The 25,094-nt window shown below is 42.9% G+C and overlaps 1 pseudogene; it reads left to right on the plus strand.

Annotated features, from left to right (window-relative positions):
- Positions 1 to 8,399: 8,399 nt before the first annotated feature.
- On the plus strand, positions 8,400 to 10,398 carry LOC133363330 (integrin beta-1-like; annotated as a pseudogene).
- Positions 10,399 to 25,094: the final 14,696 nt, after the last annotated feature.

Genomic DNA, 25,094 nt, shown 5'->3' on the forward strand with positions numbered 1-25,094 from the left:
CATACATAGAAATAGGGAATACCATGATCTGAATGATCCTGACTTTGGTGTTCGGTGATACATATTTGCTTTTGAGGACCTTTTCTAGTTCTCTCATAGCTGCCCTTCCCAGTCCTAGCCTTCTTCTAATTTCTTGACTATTGTCTCCATTTTGGTTAATGGCTGTGCCGAGGTATTGATAATCCTTGACAAGTTCAATATTCTCATTGTCAACTTTAAAGTTACATAAATCTTCTGTTGTCATTACTTTAGTCTTTTTAACGTTGAGCTGTAGTCCTGCTTTTGTGCTTTCCTCTTTAACTTTCATCAGCATTCTTTTCAAATCATTACTGGTTTCTGCTAATAGTATGGTATCATCTGCATATCTTAAATTATTGATATTTCTCCCTCCAATTTTCACACCTCCTTCATCTTGGTCCAATCCCGCTTTCTGTATGATATGTTCTGTGTACAGATTAAACAATAGGGTGATAAAATACACCCCTGTCTCACACCCTTTCTGATGGGGAACCAAGAGGTTTCTCCATATTCTGTCCTTACAGTAGCCTCTTGTCCAGAGTATAGGTTGTGCATCAGGACAATCAGATGCTGTGGCACCCCCATTTCTTTTAAAGCATTCCATAGTTTTTCATGATCTACACAGTCAAAGGCTTTGCTGTAATCTATAAAGCACAGGGTGATTTTCTTCTGAAATTCCTTGTTCCGTTCCAATATCCAACATATGTTTGCAATATAATCTCTGGTGCCTCTTCCCTTTCTAAATCCAGCTTGGACATCTGGCATTTCTCGCTCCATATATGGTAAGAGCATTTGTTGTAGAATCTTGAGCATTACTTTACTTGCATGGGATATTAAGGCAATAGTTCAATAATTACTGCATTTTTTGGGATCCCCTTTCTTTGGAATTGGGATATAGTGTCTTGTTCTGAGACTGTGGCATTCACATCTGTTACATAGCATGTCAGTCAGACATTCAACACATGCTAATGCGCTGCCTTTAAACAGTAATCCTACATGGACAAATTGGACAGAAATGATTGCGTGGAACATAGGAAGCTGCCTTATACCAAGTCAGGCCATTGGTGCATCTAGCTCGGCATTGTTGGCACTAACTGGCAGTGGCTGTCCAGCATTAGAGGCAGGGGACATTCCCAGCCCTACCTGGAGATGATGGGGACTGAACCTGGGGCCTTCTGTATGCAAAGCTGATACTCTGCCACTGAGCTATGGTGTCTTCCTCAAAGACAGGAAGTAGATTACGCCTGGACCTTGAATGTAGGGACATGGGGAAGCTGCCTTATATGGAGTCATAAGATCTGCATTACTTCGTAAACCTCGCCTGCATATAAATCATTTTAATTAAATTTTAAAATGGAAATCAACTACGAAGTTTATTAGGTGACCATGGGCTACGTACCATCTCTCAGCCTAATCTGCCCCTCAGGGTGAAAACAACAGACGGGGACCATGACCACCCCAAGGAAGAAGGGCACACTTAAAATGTAGAGGAAATAATAATAATTGTAAATAATAATTTACAACCATAGTGTGAAATCAGATACATATCAAGGCATAGTATGAAGAAATATTTATATAAGCATGAATGTCAAATATGTTTATTATTTACACAACCTCTAAAGAAAGGTATAGTGCAATCCTATGCATGTTTACTCAGTCCCAATGTATTCAATGGGACTAATTCAGACAGGGAAGCATGCACAGGACTGCAATTCAATGATTAGGAACTTTACTCACCCAATCCAAAATTCAGAATCATGCCACCTTAAGCTGTTTTGCAGCTGTTTTATACTTGTTTTATGGTTGTTGGATTTTAAATGGCTTTATTTCTTATTGTAAATTGCCTTGGTTTCCAACCCTACCTCATAGGCTTGTTGGAAGTATTCCATATACACACACACTGGAGATATAAAAATACATGCACCACATATAATAGTTTATTGTCAAAACCAGTTGGCCATTGTAGAACATTTTTTTTAAAAAAAAATAAGTATTAGTTTCCTGCCAAATAAAAACAGTGACACCTAAGTAAGCCCTGCCTAACTGCTTTAAAAAAAAAAGGATGGAGCAGGAGAGAAAGATTTACAACACAGTCCTTTTCTATTTTCGCTCACAGATCCCATTGATTTTCAGCACAATCCTAACCATGTCTACTCAGAAGTAAGTCCTACTGAATTCAATGGGGTTAACTCCCAGGTATGTGGGATTAGCATTGCAGCTTTACTCCCAGAAATGCTTCATACTGAAAAGGTTTTCAAAACAGGTTATGAATAAGACAAACTGCCCTCTCCAGTAAAATTTAAACTTGACTCCTTAATTAGAAAAGTATAACACTGAAGTATGTACACTTCTTAAAACTTATGTTCAAAAATTATTTGAAAGATAAAAAGTATAATATGCTATTTTTGCAAGTAATTAAAAAAAACTGCATGTACACTTTTATGCCTCCCAAGATCCCGCTTTGAACTTCAGTTGTAGTGCAATCCTATCCATGTTTACTCAGAAGCAAATCCCAATCCTGTACCGAGAAAGTACCCTTTATGCTGCTGAAAGCTATATATTTACTGAATTCCTGATGTGAGACAAGCAGGAAAAGGAAACTGTTCTGAGAACCTGAAATGAGGTTTCACTGTTGCTAATTGTCAATCACAACTCTGACTTCACTTATTGGCTAAAAACATGAAAGGGCAGGGATTAGAGCTGCTGATACTAACAGAAGCTGTGGGGAGGCTGACATTTTGATTTTTAACTTTTGAACTAGACCACCTAGAAACTTAATTTTTAAAAAAATGAAAGCTAAGAGTCCGGAGACCTGGTGAGGACCCCCAAAACCAGAGTCTCGGGGTGAAAACTGGACAACTGGCAACCCTAATATGTTGCTGTGCCCAATTTTGCCTCTGGAAGGTTGCCCAAATTGTAATGCTGCCCTTCAACTGAAAAAGTTCCCGCACTCCTGGTCTAGATGGACAAATTGCCTGATATGAACATGAGGCGGCACCTGTCTTCCTTTGTCTTTTGCACTGCCAAATGAGAGTGATTCGTTTCTGTTGTGGCCTGGTCAGATCAAGTCAGATAACTTGTGTGACCCCTTCAATAGAAAATATGGCCTATGATGAGAAAAAAAGCAGGATAGGCCCACTTACCACACAGACAAACTGTCAAGATGATTTCAGTAATACAGGCCATCCTGCTTGGCTTGAGCTGCATTGCACATCATACAAAATACAATTTTTAATCCAGTGTTCTTTGGTCAAACATTAGGAAGCCCCTTGCTTAAGCTCCTCTGAGCCCTAGCCACTTAGAAGCTGCTTGTATGAAAGAGAATTCGAGGGTGGATTTTCCAGGTTAAAGTGTTCTTGTGTGAGGCTATGACAGATGGAAAGTGTTCCTGAGGGAATTCTGTGTAAGAGGCAGCAAAACACTTCCTATGTTAATTCTGTGAGCAAAACGCAGCAAAAACTCACAACTCCTGATTTCCTGTGTGCTGTCTATGCAACTTCACTGTACATTAGTGTCTGATTTTGCAATTGGGGTTTGAGTCTCAGGCATTCCTGACATAATCATCATTATTAATTATATCTACTTTTTTCAGAAAATAAACTCAAAGCGATTTACAAAAACAAGCATTAAAAACAAAGGGGGAAAATAACTTAAAATTCACCAGTAATACCTCTCTCTCTCTCTCACACACACACACACAGACACACACACACACACACACACGTTTGAGTAGATCCAACTCAACCCCACCCCACTAAGCAGAAAGTTAAGGGCTTGGGTGGATAAAAATGTTTTTGCCTAGTGCCTAAAAATGGTCAGTGATGGCACCAGGTGTGCCTCCCTGAGGAGAGCATTCCATAAATGGGGAGCCAGCACTAAGAAGGCCCATTCTTGTGTTGCCACCCCCTCATCTCCCTTGCAGGTGGCACATGTCTAGTCATGTCAAGTATCTAGAAAACCTATGCTAGTGCTGGGCCAAAAATTCCTCCTACATTTTTTATTTATTTATTATTTTATTTATACCCCGCCCTTCCTTCCAACATTCTCTATCAGTTAATGAGAAAAGAAATTGCATTTGGAAACTGTCTGCTAAGGGTATGCAGAAGGTGCCAGGTTTAGTCTGTAACCATTCCCAGCAGGGCTGGGAAAGATCACAATCAGGAATCCTTGATACCTGCTACCAATCAGTGTAGGCAAAATTCAGCTGGCGTGACTAATGGTCTGGACTCATTATAAGTCAGCTTCATATGTTTCTATGACCAGGGTGCTCCTCCCAGAAGAGGAAGTTCCAGAGTCTAGGCACAACCAATGTCAAGACCTTACTCCACATGCCCACCAACAGCCTCATTACTGTTTCTGTAAAGTCATTCTATGAGCTTTGCTCATTCTATGAACTTTGCTCTGGAGCTGGCTGGAAGTTGTTTATGGGTTCCTCAATTAAAATATCAGTAATGAGGAATGTTACAGTGAGGATATCTTGTCTACCGTAACTGATCTTTAGCTGTCAAGCACAGCTGGAGTGGAATGTTCTGGGGTATAATGTATCCCAGGATCCTCTACAATGTGCAAGGATGCAACAAGTGACACTCAGTGCTTTCTCAGCAGAGACATTAGTGCAGAATGGGTTTTCTGAAGTTACAAAGTCTGAAATCTATTCCCTTAACAGAAAAAAGTAGAACATTTCAGAAGATTGTCACCTTCCCTATTTCTCTTCTTCCTGCTCCTCATTTCTGCCAACGATGGCTTCTCTTCCTCTTTCTGTTCCTCCTTCTTGTTAGCAGAAGAGGAGAGGGCACATATTACTTTTTCATCCTATGACCCATCTGTTGTGACATATGGAAAGAAGAGAACACATATTCTCAATTCACAGCCTAACAAACAATATAGGCTTTTCCCACAAAGTAGTAAGGGGGGGGGGAGAGAGAGAAAGAGAGCAAGCTAGTCTAAGTATCAATCAAAAGTCATGTTAAAATTAATTTCCACGAAGTCTTTATAGATTAAATAATAACTACCTAATTTGTTATTATACACCATGGGAATTCTTGTCTTTGATTCCTTCCACAGCAGGGCAGAAGTCCAAGCATCAGGTTTGGCATAGCCTGACTTTTCCTTCCTCAAACGAATTATGCACATAACACACATCTCAGAGGCTATTTGTCACCAACTTGGAAGACTATAAAAGGGAATGTTCCTTAACAGATGCACTATTTTATTTAGAGGGTCTCAGGCTCCTTCCTGGAGAGAAGGGTGTCCTCACAGGAGCCCCCTAAAATACATTTATCAACCTGGATTCTGGTATATTATTGTTTTGCTCAGTTAATTTTTTGCCATACTGCCGTGCAGTGAGTTGACAAATTCTCTTAATTTAATTTAAATATTTATTAAGTGCCTTTCCCAAAGATTCAAAGCAATAACAAAAAAAATCAGAAATACAGAAAGAAACATAACACCATTAAAATTACATTAAAAATCAAAGGCTAACAATTAAATAAACTAACTCACCAAATCAGGTAACTGCCAACTGATTTTTTTTTTACACAACGTTTTTGCAGCCAGCTTCTAGATACTATCATTTTAACACAATGCATTAATAAAACAGTAAGCAGAGATTGCTGACTCAACTTCGGTTGTCACCCAGTCTGCAACTGACACCTCTTCTTCAAGCAGCAAGCATAGATCTTGTGGTAGTCCTAGGGCAGGGTGGGGAACCTCAGGCCTGGGGGCCAAATATGACACTTCAGAGCTCTCTGTTTGGCCCTCGGAACTGGCCCCAGGCCACACCCCCTATCCACAGGCCACACTCTTCACTAGCCCTGGTTCACACCACGAGTGCTTTTGCCTAACTGGAATGTGTCACTGAACTCTGATAATGCCTCTTGTGTGTCTGGATGGAGGACAAAGAGGGTGTGTGAGTGTCTATAGAAATTAGCTTACTATGCAAAGGCAAAATTTACATTCATTTCTCTACCCACTTTTGCCTCTAGACCTGCCCAGCTCTGACTTGTTGCCCTCAGAATGTTGCACAGAAAGGAATGCTGCCCTTCAGCTGAAGAAGGTTCCCTGCCCCTGCCCTAGGCTCTTCACTTGATTAGAAGGGAAAACTGTAACTCCATATGTGACAAGCATGTCATCTAGAACGCCAGACAAGCCCGGGGAGCCCAATTCCACGCCTTTCAATCATGCTCCCCCCCAGGGGCGTCACTAGGGCAGTGAGGTGGGTGCGGGCTGCACCGGGTGACACCACGAGACGGGGGTGACACCCAGAGCCGCCGGGCATGGCTACCGGTGAGCAAACAGACAACGGAAACGGCAAAGAAGCATTGTCTGTGGATTCAGCAGGCAAAAAAGCAACTCCTCTATCGCGCACCCCCCTTGTGCACCTCTCTGTCCTCGGCGCACTCCAGGCTCCACCCCGTCCTTCCTCTTAATGGTGAATGGAGGCCAAGGAGAGGCCCCTCTATTGCCACCTGCCGGCAGAAAGCTCGCAGCACATCCTCGCAGCCTTGCCTAGAGCATGGCAGCCTTAACAAAGCCGCAGAGAAAACTCCATGCCACAGCCCCAAAGAGGCTTATCTGGAAGGGCCGATCCCACAGGCGAGTCTGTTGCCCCCTCCTCATCCTGGGTCAGGAATGAAGAGCCCCCCTCCCCTTCAATATGCTCTTCCCTCCCTCCTCTAAACCATCCTGCCTCTCTAGGAGCCAGAGCTCTGTTCCTTGACCCGTTGGAGGACTGAATGGCAGGAGCTCCCCCTCCCTCCTGGGCAAGCCCCTCCCCCTCCCCCCATTAGCTGTCTGCTCTCCTTGCTAAGTTCCTCCTGCCTGTGATGATCAAACTCATCAGGATTGGGACTTGGGTCAGGCTGAACTTAGCTCAGGGGGGCTGCCTTCACTCCCTCGGCTTCAGTGCAGTTGTTGTTGGTGTAACATTTTGCATCCACACCAGCCGTCCAATCCCCCAGTTGTGCATCCAGCTGCCAGCCGTGTTCATTCATTACACCACCTAGTGTTGCAATTTGGTGAAGTCCTTTCGTATTTTCTTCCTAGGAAGCTGCCTTATACCCAGTCACACCATCAGTCTATCTAGGTCAATATTCCCTACACTGACTGGCAGCGATTCTCCAGATTCTCACAGAAGACTCTCTCCCAGCCCTACTTAAGAGATGTGGGGGAGGGAGAATGGAACCTACCACCGAGCTACCCCCGTTACCAATCTATTTTCAGTGTTTGGGGTTTATGAGATATTGTTAAATTTCTGATACATGCAGGAAAATTTTAAGGATGGTTTTAGCTGCCTTGTGTATCTAAATGCCAGAATTGGACACTTCATATAGCCCAATGTTGTTAGCTCTGACTGGCAGCACTCCTCTACCAGGGTCCTCTAGGCAGATAAGGGCCTTTTCCCATCAGTTGCTACCTGGCCTTTTTCTAAGTGGGGGTTGAAAGTGGCATCTTCTGCATGCAGAGCAGGTGGTCCCCCACTGAGCTGTGGGCCCTTCCCCACAGTCATCAAAAGACAGCTCTGCCATGCCACCAGACTGCCTCATTAGGAGAGGCAGGAAGCAGGACTGATTCCATCCGCTCTGCTGGAAGACCAGCTCCATCAGGCACCTCCTGCCCCTGAACTATTTCTAGGATGGCTAGTCATTATAACAACTACTGTTTAAGAATTGGTGCCTGGAAACTCCCGTCGTTATCCCTGGCCGTTGGGCACACTTGCTGGGGCTGATGGGAGCTGTAGTTCAGCATGGTCTGGTACGGGAGGAGGTCCATGGGGGTGACACCATGAGTTACCGCACCGGGTGACACCAACCCTAGTGACGCCACTGCTCCCCCCAGCCTGATGGCAGTGGGGAGAAATGCACTTCTGGAGGCACAAAGGGTGGAGCGGGGGCAGCACGGGGCAGCACTTGCAAGGCCCAGCCGTCTCCTTTTCCCAGCCCTGCCATACGGTGCAAGGAAGGAGTGGCTCTGGTAGGCGAGGGAGGAAAGGGGGAGTCACCCTTCGCACTACCGAGGCATAGCCCTGAGAAGGCCAAGTCAGGGCCGGAACTTCACCGGAGAAAAGGAGCTCACGAGAAAGAGAGAGAAACGGGGAGGGAGAAAGCGGGCTTGCACCCCGCCACCAACTTCTTAGAGCCCTGGGATAGCGGGGGACGTATCACAATGGAACCGCAGCGCCATGGCACAGGCAAATTTCAAGTCTCATCTGGGGCGGGTTATTAAGCTGCTTCATAGTCTGTGGATTTGCCCAACAAGGTGGGAGCAATTGTATAAAAGCTAAGGGAAAATCATGTGCCAATTGTATACAAGCTGGACCAAATTGTGGATGGTGCAAAAACATAACCTTCTTAGAAGAGAGAGAATCTATTTCAGCATGATGTGATGATTTGGAAGTTTTAAAAAGTAAGGGCTGCCCTCTAGATGAAATAGAAAATCCCAGAGGCTCCCAAGACATGCTCAAAAACAAGGAAGTAACCAATCGTGTCAAAGGAACTGCTGAGAATCTTAAACTGGAAGACATATACCCAAATTCAACCACAGCAAGTATTGCTAAAACTACGGATAGGGGAACCACAGACATTTTCATTAAAATTTAAGAGAGCTGAAGGTTATCCTATTGATCTTTATTACCTTATGGATTTCTCCTACTCTATGAAAGATGACCTGGAGAATGTGAAAAGTCTTGGAACTTCTCTGATGAGTAAAATGAATAATATAACTTCAGATTTTCGAATTGGTTTTGGCTCTCTTGTTGAAAAAACTGTTATGCCTTATATTAGTACTACACCGGCCAAACTCAGGAACCCATGTACAGGTGACCTTAACTGAACAAGCCCTTTTGGCTACAGAAATGTACTCAACTTTACCAGCGATGGACATCTGTTCAATAAACTTGTAGGTGATCAACAAATTTCTGGCAATTTGGATTCTTCTGAAGGTGGATTTGATGCAATAATGCAGGTTGCTGTTTGTGGTTCAGAAATTGGATGGAGAAATGTCACTCGGTTGTTGGTATTTTCCACGGATGCTGGATTCTATTTTGCTGGAGATGGGAAACTCGGAGGGATTGTCTTACCAAATGATGGGCAATGTCATTTAAATGATAATATGTACACAATGAGCCATTATTATGATTATCCCTCCATTGCTCATCTTGTTCAGAAGCTGAGTGACAATAATATTCAGATAATATTTGCTGTTACACAAGAATTTCAACCAGTGTACAAGGAGCTGAAGAATTTGATTCCAAAATCTGCAGCAGGAACACTCTCTTCAAAATCCAGTAATGTGATTCAACTGATAATTGATGCATACAATTCATTGTCTTCAGAAGTCATTTTGGAAAACAACAAGATACCAAATGAAGTCACAATTGAATATAAATCTTTCTGCAAGAATGGAGTGAATGGTACAGGAGATGAAGGAAGAAAGTGCTCCAACCTTTCAATTGGAGATGAGGTTAGCTTTGAGATTAAAGTAACAGCCAATCAGTGTCCAGAAAAAGGGCAAAGTGAAACCATTAAAATCAAGCCACTTGGTTTCACTGAAGAAGTAGAAATTAATCTGGAGTTCATCTGTGAATGTGACTGTCACAATGAAGGAATTCCTGACAGCCCTCTGTGCCACCATGGACATGGAACATTTGAATGTGGTGCCTGCAGGTGTAAACCAGGACATATTGGGAAACACTGTGAATGCAGTATGGATGAAGTAAATAGTGAAGACATGTTGGGCACCTGTAGTCCAGCAAATAGTTCAGAAATATGTAGTAACAATGGAGAATGTATTTGTGGTCAGTGTGTGTGCAGGAAAAGAGAGAATCCAAATGAATTCTACACCGGCCAGTTTTGCCAGTATGATAATTTCAACTGTGATCGATCTGATGGTTTGATTTGTGGAGGGCATAGTGAATGTAAATGTCATGAGTGTGAATGCTGGGCAAATTATGCAGGCCCTGCTTGTGATTGTTCTCTGGATACCACCCCATGTGAAGCTGTAAATGGGCAGATCTGCAATGGAAGAGGAATCTGCGAGTGTGGGGTCTGCAAATGCACAGATTCTAAATTTCAAGGGCCAACATGTGAGTTGTGTGAGCACAAGGACTGTGTTCAGTGCAAAGCTTTTAACAAAGGAGAAAAGAAAGAGAGGTGTGAAGAAGAGTGTTCACATTTTACCTTGATGCTGGTAGAGCATAGAGAGAAGTTGCCACAGCCTGGGCAGTATGAAGCAGTGACTCGTTGCAAAGAGAAGGATATTGATGACTGCTGGTTTTATTTCACATACTCAGTTGATTCAAGTAACAAAGCTGTTGTCCATGTGGTCAAGACCCCGGGTATGTTTTGGGTTTTACCTGGACTGTGCCAATTTAGTTCTCCATAATTTCTTGGAGTTTAATTACTGTCTTGGCTTATCGTTTTAACCCTTTTGCCTCTTTTAAATTTAACCTACCTATTTTGTTACCCATCATCACATTTGGGATAAGTTTGTTCAAGGCAGCCTTCCCCTACAATACGAGAAAGACAGCTCTGCTCTAACTGCCAATTCCTAGAATTGTAGTGTTGAAAGATAAAGGAAGCACATTCTAGCCTCTGCTACCAGCCTTGGGACCAAGGATCACTAGAAGCCCATACCTCCTGCTTTCCAAAAAGAGCATCATTTGAAAGAGAAGACCGGTGTAACCCCACACATCGGCCAGAGGAGATGATGCAAGGAACTTGCATTTTTTTTGTCCAAAAGAATGCTCTACTCCTCTGGTCACCAGACTATTTTCCTTTTGCATTGTATCAATTAGATTGTAAGTGTACAGGAACAGGGTTATCTTCTAAACTCTGTAAAGTGTTTAGAAAATTCTAGTGATTTGATTATTAGTAATCACATAAAAATTAATTCTCGTAATGAAGATGAATCCTAAAATTAGATGCTAACATTCTTTTTTAAATTTGTATTTGTTTTTAATGTTTTTAATTGTTGTAAACCCCCCAGAGAGCTTTGGCTATGGGGTGGTATACAAATGCAATACATACATACATACATACATACATACATACATACATACATACATACATAGAACATAAGCATTTCCTGCCAGCAGTGGTGGCTGCTGGTCCTTGTCAGTGGGGCAGTGGAATACGCTATGGGTTTTAGTTCAAACTTTCGAGGAGCTGTCCAAGGTGCTTTCAAAGTGCTCCTTGAAAGTTCAGACTAAAACCCGGAGTGGATTCCACTCCCCACTAACATTGATCTACCAGCCACCACTGCCTGCCAGCATCACTGCTACCTTATCTAGATTGATCTCTTTCACCCTCATCCACTCAACCATAGTATTCAAGCACTGGTTTAGCATCTGAGTGATATTAACATAAAGCTGGGTGTCATTGATGATACTCAGTTCTAAAGCTCTGATTATCTTGCTCAGTAGCATCAGTGATGATGTTAATCCCTGTGGACCTAAACACAAAAAATCAGTGGAGCTGCAATGGCATCCACAATGGCCACCCTGTGTGCTCTAGTGGACAAAAATGAACAGAACATCCAGAGGGTGTTGAGCACCCTTCTCCACACACCAACCAGATGTTCTGGAGATTCTAAGATCCAGTTTGGACATAACTTTAAGCCAAGCCATGGCTGCGCATGAACAAGTAGGCATGCAAATATATGGTGCAAAAACTGTGGCTGCTTTGCTTTTCCCCTGGTCCTGCTGCTGCCACACTCTCCAGAACTAAGCCATAGTTTGGCATAGTATTATGTTTAAGCTCAGGTTCATTATTTGTCTCCCCATGGATATGCTATGGGCTGTAAGCCAAGAACAAACCTATCTTTCTGTCTCTATATATGATTTCTTACCTTTCTTTCACGGCAAGATCCCAGGGTGGAGTACAGCAATAAAATCATAATTAAAAATAAGTACAACAGTTTATACATAATTATAAACACAAAAATAACTATTCTGAGCAAAAGCAACATAGTACAAATTAAACTGACCCTGCTACTTTTGCAGCTTATCATTTGTCTTGCACCACAACCCTAGGTTTGGATGTAACTCTAAGCCAAACTATGGCTTAGTTCTGGGTAATGTGACAACAGCAAGACTAGGGGAGGAGCAAAGCAGCTGTGATTTTTGTGCGATAAACACACATGCTAATTCATGCCAAGCCATGATTTTGCTTAGTGTTGTGTGCAAACCAGGCCTAACAGATTAATGTGGCCTGTAGTGTCAAAAGCAATTAAAATAAGCCCAGGTAGCTAATCAAAGAGCTATTCCTCATGTTGATCTCTAGACAAAGATCACACATTAGAGTTACCGAAGCCAGTTCCATTTCAAAGCTAGGACGGAAGCCAGACTGAAGGAATTGTAGTATTTAGAAGAAAGAAGAGAAAGTGGCCAATGGAAGAATATGTAGCTCCAAAATTTGGCCCACGGGAGAGATGACTCATCTCTTAATGTGATAACAACATAAGTCCCCCTCATTATGTTGGCACCAAAAATGCTAAATCTAATTTACTGTACCTCAGCCACTTCTTTCCAGAAATAAGTCTGTTTCTATGAGATAAGGAGCTTGATTGCCTCTCTTACTAATAATAATGCTGGCCACTACTCTGAACTTTCTGTTATTAATTATGAGAAGACAAAGGAAAAATGTATGGCAAGTGATTAAGCTAGAAGCAGAAATTTAAAGCAATTAATTGTTCAACTTTTGATCAGTGCAAAGTGTATTAAAATTGTCCCTGTTAAGTGGGAATGAGAGAGCAAGACTATTCTTTCGTACTGCAATCCATTAAACAAGAAACTTATAATAAACACAGTGAATGAGAATCATGCAGAGATTCAGAATTCTGATTCTTCCCCTTCCCAACATGTGCTTTTAGAAGAAGAGTGGGGAGAGGAGACAATAAAACCCTAGACACAGATGCTTGTTTCCAATAATATTGTCAAGGCATGATATACTCTAAAGGCCCATCCACATTATACATTTAAAGCACTATTGTACCACTTTAACAGCCATGGCTCCCTCCAAAGAATCCTAGTTTGTTAAAGGTGCTGAGAGATGTTAGGACACCCATGCTTCCTACACAGAGCTACAATTTTCAGAATCAATCCCTCTTCCCAGGGCACTCTAGAATTGTAGGTCTGTGAGGGAAATGGGGTCTCCTAACACTCAGCACCCTTAACAAACTACAGTTTCTGGGATTCTTTGAGGGAAGCTATGACTGTTTAAAGTGGTATAATAGTGCTTTAAATGTATATAGTGCAGATGGGGGCTAACAACAGAGCTTGGAAAAGTTACTTTTTTGAACTACAATTCCCATCAGCCCAATCCAGTGGCCATACTGGCTGGAGCTGATAGGAGCTGTAGTTCAAAAAAGTAACTTTTCCAAGCTCTGCAAAGTTAAAGTAGCTGCCACCCACCACCAAAAACCAAGAAACACATTAAAAGGAGATACAGACTTCAAGTAATCATTTATTTTGAGAAGAAAACCCAGTGACACACAATCACTCAAGAATATATTTAAATGAGTTGGTTTTGGTGTTCCACAACAAGACACGCAAACACCCTTTGCCCCTGAGAAATGCCACTATTCAAAAACACATTGGGCATTCTTCACAAAAATAAACCACTAATTTATTTGAGGCTAGAGGCCTGCCTCTTCTTTTGCTGTTCCTTCAGACCCCTGAAGGAACATGGTACAGTTGCAACAGCAGGGGTAATGTAATGGATCAGATGCTGAAGACAAAAGGTAGAAAACGGAAGGACTAGGCTCATCTTTAAGTGAGCAGATGCTAAGGACAGGGCTCCAGGGGTGTAGCGATACATTTTGAAATGCAGGACCTCATCATGACAGCCCTTGTGGCTATACCCCTGATCCCATAGTCACACCCCTAAGGAATGTCCAGAACTACAGGCAGCTGTGTTGATCCATTTTAAAAAGCAACACTACATAGCATAATACCCATTTTATTATTACAGGGGTTACCAGGCTTTTCAAACTAGTGGGCACATTTGGGATTTTGAGAAAGTGCTATGAGTGCTAGTCACAAAATGATAGCCATGGGGGGCAGGCATAACACAAAGTGACTGCCATGTAGATGTGCTAGAATTCCATCCAATTTGGATTTGGCACTAAATTTTCCATTAATTCACTTATTCGCTATTGTGGATTGGATTTTATGTAGTGATATTCCACTGCTTAATACTGATTTTAATATCAATATTGTTGATATTTCTTTAAATTTATCAATAATTCCTTTCATTTATTGACATTTCCTTTCAACATACTGTATTTCCATTAAAAATTGAAGGGGAAAAACAGATTGGTAAAAGTAGTGGCTTGTGGACAAAGAACAAATTCAAATTGATACCAGCCTGTTAAGTCAATGGAATGCTTTCAAACTGGCACCAGCCAACATATCCCACCCCTACTATCATGGGAACATGGTTGCTACATCCAAAAGGGCAGGCAAAGAGACAGGACCACAAAATGGTGCAAGTCATCAGCCATCCCATCAACGGGGGGGAAAGGCACCTACATCAGCCACCACCACACTTGCTCACAAAGAGAAGCTCTTTGCACCTTTCCTCTGTTCAGAATGGATGGGAGGGTAAGTGCTCAATCCTGGCATCTGATGAAATGTGGACCTTTTCAGTATACATGAGCCAGTGTAATCAGGAACTGAGCCTCTTGCACATTGTGGATTTTACAGGCAAGATTTACTGAGACCTTTCACAAGCACCATAGGAGGCACACTGGTGCCCAGAGGCACTACCCTGGTGACCCCCCCTTAGTACCATAAAAGAGTGAGCAGGCAAAGGGTAGTGTAGGGGCTACCAAGTTGAGTTTGACCAGGGAAGCCTAGTTCACATTCCTGATCAGTCATGAAATTCACTGGGTAACTTTGGGCCGGTCTGAGCCTAGCCTACCTAACAAAGGGATTATGTACCAGACCAGTTAACACCACTGGCAAATACCACTCTAGCAGATGATGTTATCACACAAGCTGCATTCCTGTTCCACTTCACCACTGCAGGGCTCCTGTGCAGAAACAGGGATGTGCACAGATTCATGTAAGACTGAAACATACCAGACAAAAAGTCTTCCAGACACAGGGACTCTGTGTTTATTTTGCTTCTTGTCAAACTACAGAGACCTCTTGAAAGCAATCTTTTGGATTCCAAAACCAAACACAGCAAAGTATTCAACTCACTTAATATGAAGGGGGGGGGGAGAACATTTGAAATGTGTAGGATTTTTTTTATCACATGTCAAATATTTACACAACAATCAAGATGTTACAGAGCCTTTACTTACCATTTATGTAAATTATACTTGTTAAACTCCAGCAATTACTCTTTAAACAACCAATTAGTCTTTAATTAACACATAAGTATCTATAATCCCTAATTCAAAGTACTGGGTTGGCCTGGCTTTGTTTTAATCCTTTGAGAATAGATTGTTTGCAGTCAGTCAAGTGCAAATTGGCAGGATTTTAGTCGGAGCAGGCAGTTTTTATCCAGAGGAGCACTGGTGGTTTTTGCTGCCATTAATATCTCACAGGCCAACTTAAGACCAGAAGCACTAAAGAAAAAATTATTAATTTTTTAACAAATGGTTAAATATTTACCTTCAGCCATTGCAGACACACGTTTCTCAAATAAGTGATGAGAAGAATATGATTTGGATGTATGCAGGAAAATGTAGCATAATTAATGGACTGATTTCACACTGCATTTTATTCTGTTATTCTGATGATTTCTTACTTGGTAATTTGCACATTTTATTTGATCCTTCACGTGACGTAAAAGGTAGTTTGTGAAATCTAGTGGAATATAGTAGAAGTTTAGCACTCATTTAGGTGATAAATAATTCCAGAAATAATCCGTTTGCAAGGCTGGGAACCCAGAAAATTGTGGGAGTTTTGTACTAGCTGCAGCGACTCACATGACAGGCATCGCAGCATGCAATGTGTTTCTGCCCTTTAGGCGTGCATCAATATTTTTTTTGCCTGACAAAAATTGTACTGGTATTTCAGTGTAGGCACAGGGAGCACCTTCCCTTTCCTCCTTTTCCCACAAACACTCCTGTGCCCAGATACTCCACAAGAAATAATGTCAGATGCTAAAGGGAGACTGGTTGCATGGTGACAGGATGAGATCTTAGACCTCCTACACATATGAGGTGAGGAAAATATTCAATATCAGTTAGGGAGCAGTCAAACACATTCTGTAGCTAAGGAACTACCAATATATGGGCACACACTGACAGAAATGGAGGGGAGACTGAGCTAACTCATGCAGCGAATTATGGGGGAACTCCAGTGCACATGTGTATAATGGGTGAGGGACAAAAACAAGACATTGTTTGTTGCAGCAGTGTGAAAGACATTTGTGCAAAATGATGGTATAACAGCCAAAATATCCACAGTTCCTTAATGCAACAGGTACTGCAGTGTGAAAAGAATCTGAGAAATTGGGACAGAAGAGCTACCATTTTAATCCACAAAACTGATGCAATAAGCCCCATATGTGAAAGCAGCCTAATGGAATAATTGGCTTGGAAGTATCTCAGGATAAAACAAACAAACATCTCCCCCAATCTTGGATAATAACACAAACACTCCCAATGTTTTGTAGACAAAGAGAGTCATGATGGGTGGTCAAGAGCAGCTTGTACAGTGAGAAGGAGCTCCAGCAATAGCCTTCCAATAGTGGAGTAACTGCCCCTTATCTAGAGGGAGAGAGTCAAGACAGCAGTCCAGTTAGGACTGCATAGAGGCATGGGCAAGAATGATGGATTGGCTACACAGGTGCATATGTGCAGCCCTGACCTTACCACCACCTTCCTTCCTCCCAGTCAGCAGCAGTAACTCTGTTGCAGAGAGGCTGTTGCCATGGCTCCAACCTACCAGGTGAGCTGCTCCTGTGGGTTGTATTATTAGCACATCCCTCAAAAGCAGGCAGGCCACATCCTTAACTCTCCACTCCTGCTAGGCCAATTTGAAAGGGTGATCACCTGATATCACTATAATATCAGGTAATACTGTGCTTTGAAGCCCCGATGGTTGGGACTTTAAAGCACAGCATAGACTGTTTGAAAGCCCTCTTGCAGCCCTGCACTGTTCTGTAAAGCTCTGAAAACCAGTTTTTAGACCTCCAAGAAGCAATGCTAGATGGGAGAAGAGGTTTCCATTCAATGGAAACCACTTTCCCTTCCAAGAGCAAGACACACTCCTAGGAATGTGCCTTGCTTCAGCAAAGCAACAATTGGGAGCTCACTTTAAACTTCCAATTGTTCCTTTCCTTCACCACTTCTGATGTCAATAGGGCAGGTGGGCCTGGCTTACCCAAAATGGCTTTATGGGCCAATAGGGAAGTCTGGGAGTCCAAGCTGAGCCTGCAGGTTGAAGCAGGGCTGGTCCCAGACATGCCGGGGCCCTCCTGCCCTGGGCCCCGGTGCTCCCACAATTCATGGCAGGATCGCTGCCACAGATCACACGCTGAGAGCTTCAGAGCCGTCGCCATTCCCTTGCTTCAACCTACCTTTCTTGGCTGTTGTGTTGTTGCATGCACAGCACTGTCCTTAACCAAGATGCCAGCCAAGTTTTCCTAAGGGGCTGAAGCCTCTGCCACCATCTTGGCTGATGGCATGCATGCATGCTACTCGCACGCATCCCTAGGTAGGTTGAAGCAAGGGAATGGCGGGGACTCCAGAGCTCTCACCGTGCGATCCACAGCAGTGATCCTGCCATGAATTATGGAAGGGGAGCACCACCTGGCCACCCTTTGGAGCCGGCCCTGGGTTAAAGGTTCCCCATTCCTGCTCTAAAGAAAACATTCTCCTCTCACCCATGAAACATATGCTTGTGCATTACAAATATCTGAATATTTATTTATTTATTTATTTCATTTAGAGACTGCTAGTCTGCCAAGGCATCCATGGTGGTTTACAACGATTAAATACTAAAACAAACAAATACAAATAAATAAAGAAAACACTAAAACAAATAAATGGTATAAAATATAATTCAACAGAGTATTCTGAGGCCAACTGATGGCCTCTTCAGGAACTGATGGCACAAGTCCCTGACCTAGGCATCCTCATTTCTGCCTTCCCTCAGGACACATAGGCCTTTGTTAAGTAGCCCCAGGGAAGGTAGGAGAGGGGCTGCCCTCACAATTCCCTTAGGCTGTTGATAGTTCTGTCATGAGTCAATGCTATGTGTTCTCTCTGGCTTGGGCATCCTGGGTTCTGCTCCCACAGGCATGCAGGCCTTAAATAGCCCCAGGGAAGGTGGGGCTATTTAATAGTGCTCTCAAACCATTGATGGAGATGGTGGGTATGTTGCTCTTCCCAGCCTGGCCTTCAAATAGAAGCATGTTTCAGTGTGTCACACTAATCTAGCACTAAATACTGCTATTGCCAGAATTTTATAACTCAGTTATAAATCATATTTAATATTGTGAGCCTAGGCCGCCATGATCAAAAACAAATTAGCATAGAACAGCAAATAATATGCACAATTGTTTGCCAATACAGATATAAAACAGAAGAAAAAACAGAAGGACTCCCGTTTCTGATACATTCTTCAAATCTGGAAGGAAGACACATATGCAAAATATTAATAAGTGATAATACAAAGATAAAATTAGAGGAAACTGCCCCATCTTTAGGAAACTGTCATGCCCTTTGAACCTTATTTGTTGTCACATTAGATTAGATTTTCTGTAAAGCAGTTTACATGGGGCTGCCTTTAAAGGCAACACGGAAACTGCAGCTAGTGCAAAACACATTGGCCCACCTTCTGAGTAGAACCACCTCCAAGAACCATATTATACCCTCTCTTAAAGAATTGCACTGTCTGCCAATCTGTTTCCTGCCTGAATTCAAGGTTTTACAAATGCCCTGAATGACTTAGAATACTAAATACCGGAAGCCACGCCTCTCCCTATATGTTCCTGCCAAGGAGTTAAGATCTGCAGTGGATGCCCTCCTTGATGCCTCTCTGCTGAGTTCCACACATTTGGCCTGGAATTTTGGATGGGCCTTTTCAGCTGCTGTACTCTGGCTCTGGAATTCCCTACCTTCTGAAATCTACTTGGCACCTTCATTGTTGATGTTTAGATGCCAGTTGCAAACATAGCTGTTTACCTGAGTTTTTGGAGTCCTCCACTAAGGTATAACTGATGCCTACTGAAAATGTTTGGTACATGGAGTTTATGTTTCTGAAAATCACAAGTAGGGAGAATGCTATTGCACTCAGGCCCTGCTTACAGCATTTCTATTAGCATCTGGTTAATCATTGTAAGAACAGGATCTTGGACTAGATGGGCCTTTGGCCTGATCCAGCAGGGCTCTTCATGTGTGTGAATATATATAAAATCAATTTATATTCCACCCTTCCTCTCAGGGCAGCAAACACAAAAGTGATAAAACAATATAATTGACAATAAAACAAAACAGATTTTTGTAAAAAACAAAACAATTAAACACACCCAAAACATATTACACTAGAGGCGCTGTTCCCTACTCGTTTCACTTGCTAATCCCCATCACCAAACACACACACCCCATGCACCCCCAAACACACCCCAGGCATGCCCAAATGCACATGCATGCATGCACGCGCACATACACACAGGGTATCTGAAATGCATGCCCTCACTAATGCACCCCCAGGCATTCACAAAGCCCCCCAGGCACCCCACTCCCCTTGCCAACCCCCTTTCAATTCCCCTGTCATGCCCAAACCCACATCATTCAAACTCAAACATAAAGGTGTGCTTGTATTTTTATTAGTTTAATAGATGGCCTCAGCTCAGAGCACTTGAGTCAGCTTACAGGTTACAGAGGAATCAGTATCTCAACAGAACTTAACTAAGGCACAGCTATACCAGGTTACAGACATTGTTGCAGCAACTAGTCATGCCCCCTCACCGACCTTAAGAAACGATGGACGGGCACCCTACTTGCGTGGCCTGTGAGTCACTAAGGAAAGTGTGCGGGCAAACGAGTGCTCCTCCTCGTAGGGATAGTGAGAGCTTGCTGAGATTGCTGGCGCAAGTGCCTATGGGTCTGCAGTGAAGAGGGCTGGACCACTTTGGCAATACCTTCCCACTTGGGAGGGGGACTGTGTGGCAGCGGCAGCAGAATGAGCAAGGAAGGGGGTTGAACCACCTCAACATGGTCCTCCTCCCAAGAAGGAGCAGGGCTCCACAATTACGACAGCGCGAGCAAGAAAGGAGGGCGGAGGGTGGAGAAGCAATTTCCTGAACAGGCAGTGCCTCCTCAGAGACAGCTGACTCTATAGGGGCTGAACTATCACTGTCCATGGTATGGCAGTCTGCGGGCTCAAACACGTCCAAAGGCATGTCACCAATGCGTTCCTCCAATTCCCAGTCTGACTGCTCCTCATCATTCACATCAGTCCATGCTAATTCAGGGACATATGACACTCCTGTGCCTCCAGGCATTGGCACATGCTGGCTGCGATGGGTCTGCTAGTGCTCTTTGCCTGTACCTATGCTGCACCACTGTCCCCTCAACAAACAACATGGCTGCGCAGCTCCACACACAGCACACCTAGAACTTCTCCCCACCTAGGCCGTTTACCTGTGTCCCACCAGGCTGCCGCCACCACCACCACTTGGCTCCAGCTGTACACTCTCCCCCCACTCCTGCTTGCCTGCTTGCCTGCTTGCTCCATACCTGCCCACTTGCCCCACTTGCTTGCCTGACCTACAGATGCCCACTCCCCTCACTCATCCTACACCCAGCTGCACCACTCACTCGGTCACCACCCACCCGCCAGCCATCTTTGCTTTCCTAATGCCCTCGCCTTGCTTGTCACCCTGATGCCGCACTGCACCCCACCCCCATCTGTTGCTGTGAGATAGTATGACAGTTTAGGAATATATTATATAGTTAGATTATATATGACTATTTTATTATCCCCCTTAGATTTTTAGATTATGGGTGGTATATAAATATTTTTAAATAAATAATAAATGCTCTTTAATTATACACACATAGGCCCTGTAGCACAACTGGGGACCTTGCCTTTTGTAGGGTCCCTAACTTTGGGAACAATGACTAAATACGTATGTACAACTTGTATGTGTATATGCTTAGATCAAACCTCCAGATGGATGCATGAGAGTGTGGGCAGAGTCTGTGATGTTATTTCACTTCTACCCTCTACACCTATGTGTTAATTCTGCTTGGAAAAGTTACTTTTTTGAACTACAACTACCATCAGCCCCAGCCAGCATGGTCACTGGATTGGGCTGATGGGAGCTGTAGTTCAAAAAAGTAACTTTTCCAAGCTTCTATACACATTTGTTGTGCAAGCAGGACTTTAATCACAAATACAAATCAGATCTTAAATGTATTAGCAAAATTATCATCTTGAGTACAAGAAGAAAGAAGTGTGGTAATACAGTAGATACATCTGGAAAATATATTCAAGTATTAGGTTAAAATTTGGTAAGGTATGTAGTACTACATTTAGTGCTCTTTTGTGTGATGGTGCTACTTACCTCATTTTTGGCTGCCCATGTCAACCATTTTGTGCTGGCACCCACAGAACTTTTATCAAGGTATGAGTACCAGCACCTCATTTTTCACCATGGAGACAGAGAGAGAGTTGAGAAATAACAGCACACACACACACACACACCTAAGCCCACTGAAATCAGTCATGGAAATCAATGGTCATTGGGAAGGGCACTTAGCTGTCACCCAGGAAAATGTATCTGAGATCTGTGTTATCTGGCTGTGGCTAGTTTGCTTCCAATCAGATTAGTACAACCTAATTTTGCATGCCTATTATGTCTAGTTACTTAGGGTGGGTGGGGACCAACATGAGGCAGGGCGACAAGGCTCAGAGCTGTTGCTGGCATGGATGGCTTGCTGCAGTTACATCTGATGTCCCTCATGTCATTTGCAATGCAGAACGTCTAAACATTTTACACTGTAAATGTGCAGTGTGGGGGGGGGCTATTTGTCAGTATACCCAGAAACTCCTTCCATAGCAGGGAAGTCTGTGCGCCTATGAATCAATGGGTATTTACCTTGCACTGAGCTCCATCCTGGCCAGAAGCCAGGCAAGAGTGAACACTGAAATTAGAATAGATTGGGAGAGAGGACTTTATTCCAAATTGATCGGGATGACGATAGCAAAGCCGAAAGCAGCTCTGCTGTTTTAAAGGTTCACTCTATATTTTTAGCAGAGGGAGTGAGGGGAGGGGATGCATTTAGGAAAATAACAGGAAGCAAAGCTAAGGCTGGGGAAATGGTCTCATTTTATTTGATTGTGTTGCAGGCAGCAGCATTGTTTGGTTATCATCAGCATGAGAGCTGCAGCCTACAAACGTCACACGCTAAAGTGCATGAAGCCGAAGTGCAGAGAATGCCTCTGCTGCTCATCTATTCATTATTTAGAGATCTCCTTTTTCATCTTGCCCCTTTTCCCAGTCTGAAAACCACAAGACTTTAGCTGACCACATCAAATAGTGACTCCAACAGAGACTGAATATATATATTACTACGTAGTGAGAGTAATCCAGTTTTATAATACGATTAATAGGTCTTTAGCTAGTTTTGTGTGTGTGTGTGTGTGTGCCGTGGTGGTGTTGGTGTTAGGTTTATGCAGCCCTTGGCAGAAGTGAATAAGCCAAGTACATAGTAGGAATTAGGGTAACCACATACTCATAATCAAAAAAGAGGAAATGCATCACCAAAAACATAACTCGAGGACACCAATTTGCATAAATTTTGCACATGCTTATTTTTATGAACAGATGCACATTTGGAAAAACTTGCTATACTTTAGTAGAAACACAATACATCTCACCGTAGTGGGAAAGGCTGTGACCAGATGACCTGTCTGGTTTGTCTGCTTTCCAGGTGGTAAGCATTGGTGGGCAATTTCAAGGCTCTTGTTCTCCCTTCGTTATATACTGGACTTGGACCAAAGTGCCCTTCAAACAGCAGATGTCCTCAGACAGCCCTTCAAATGGAGAGTAAGACACATGATCACCCTAGTAGGAATCTAAAATCTTTTGTACTAATCAAGATTTTTGGAGGAGGAGGAAACAGAGGAAGAGGAGTAAAGGAGGAGATATTTGTAGTAATTTGGCCCTGCTTCATCTTTTATAGAGCAAGGCCAGAACCAGAGCTTGGAAAAGTTACTTTTTTAAAACTACAACTCCCATCAGCTCCAGCCAGCATGGCCACTGGATTGGACTGATGGGAGTTGTAGTTCAAAAAAGTAACTTTTCCAAGCTCTGGCCAGAACTAATATGATAGAACTTTGTATGTATATGGTCCTCCCATCTCTGAAATACATAAAGAATCAAGGTAGCAAATGCTGGCAAAGTCCCCTGCTAGATACACTGGAAAGCCCCTGCCATTCAGAGTCAACAATACTAGGCTCTATAGACCAGTGGTCTGACACAGCATAAAGCAGATTCAGATCTGATGGAGCACGCCACAAAGATGTTAAACATCAGCTTTGTTTGCTCCATGACCTTGGCAGAGCCTCTTTCTAAACAGTCCCATTTCAAAACATTTGCCATCAAGAAAGGCCAGGATCAGAGTTCACAAAAGGTTTACTGCATATTCAGGGTGGGTCCCGTTTGTAAAAAGCTGATACAATGGAAAAATAGATCTTGTGAAAGAACAGACTGCTAAAAAGGGAGGAACTTTGACCATGAACCTCCTTTCTTTAGTGCTTAGTAGTATCATGTACAGTCAAATAAAAAAATATGGGAGACAATCAAATCTGTCTGACTGCCAGAATGACAAATCTACATATTAACCCTATTATTATTAATTTTTTGCTAAAGAAAAGAAAAGCTCTTTCTTACAAGACAGAAGGTCTACAGAAATCAGCAAAAGAAGGGGGAACATATAATGTATCTCCCTCTCCCCTTAGCTATGTCTTCTGCCACTAAGTAGTGGTCAAATACAGGCTAATCTTTCAAAAGTCAAGTCAAGAGAGGAGAGACTGTGGAGAAGAGATTGTTTGGAATCTGTGGCATCTTTAGAAAATGTTTGTTTACAAATTATAGCATGATAAGGAATATCATGTAACAGCAGCCTGCATAGAGTATTATTTTTATCCCCTACCCTCCCAATAAAAAGTTCACAACAACCCCATGAGGTAGGCTGAAAGATAATGACTGGCTCAACAATCGGGATATCACCCACAGGTACCATGGCCTTCCGTGGTGCCCCCAGCAGGTAGCCTAGAATCTGATCTTTCATTTGTAAAAAGGTAAGTCTCTACCCCTCCTAGAAAGAAAGTTATGGAGCAAATTATGCTGGTACCCTTCTAAGTGATTTATATGAAAAGAGCCAGGGCTGGTCCTGCCTGTCAGTGGTATTAGCCAATCAGTGTTATTAGCCAATGAGTGAAGTCAGAGCTGTGACTGATAAGTGAGTTGTTTAGATACCAGGTAATAGGAATCCCTGGGGTCCGAAAGAGGGTTTTTTTACTCCCTTTTCCTGCTTCTATCTTCCCCCCTCCCCCAATCCTTGTAATCTCCATAATTTGGCCTTCCTTTTTCACTAGCTAACGGGATCCATCTTTCCTATGCTGGGTTCAGTTGCGATCAGGTAGTGCTTAGAAATTATTTTCTGCAAATACTACTACACAATGTGTGGGTGAATGTTAAAGAATCCCCCTCCCTGAAAAGGCAAATGTGAAAACTGCAAAGAGGCAAGGAACTGTTGTCCAGGGACTCATTAAGAATTCACTATATAGTTAGTTTATAATCCAATGGTACACATGTCTATTTCAGAAGTAAGTCTCTTTGTGTTTAATGGGTACAGGATGGCATTCTAGGCTTTGCTTTAGGGTAGGCATTGGGTGGAAAACCATTACTACTCTCTAATTTTGTGTTATACCATGCCCACCATGGCAGCCATTTTGTGTTTTGCCACTCCCCCATGCCAGCCATTTTGTGACTGTTGCTCCCCAGTACTCTCTCGAAATTTGAAATGAGTCCTCTGGTCCAAAAAGGTTGGTGATCCATGCAGTAAGGTTTGAGGCTGAGCAGGAATTTGAACCTAGGTATCCT

This window comes from Rhineura floridana, chromosome 8 (assembly GCF_030035675.1).
Source record: "Rhineura floridana isolate rRhiFlo1 chromosome 8, rRhiFlo1.hap2, whole genome shotgun sequence".
NCBI classification, from domain to species: Eukaryota; Metazoa; Chordata; class Lepidosauria; order Squamata; family Rhineuridae; genus Rhineura; species Rhineura floridana.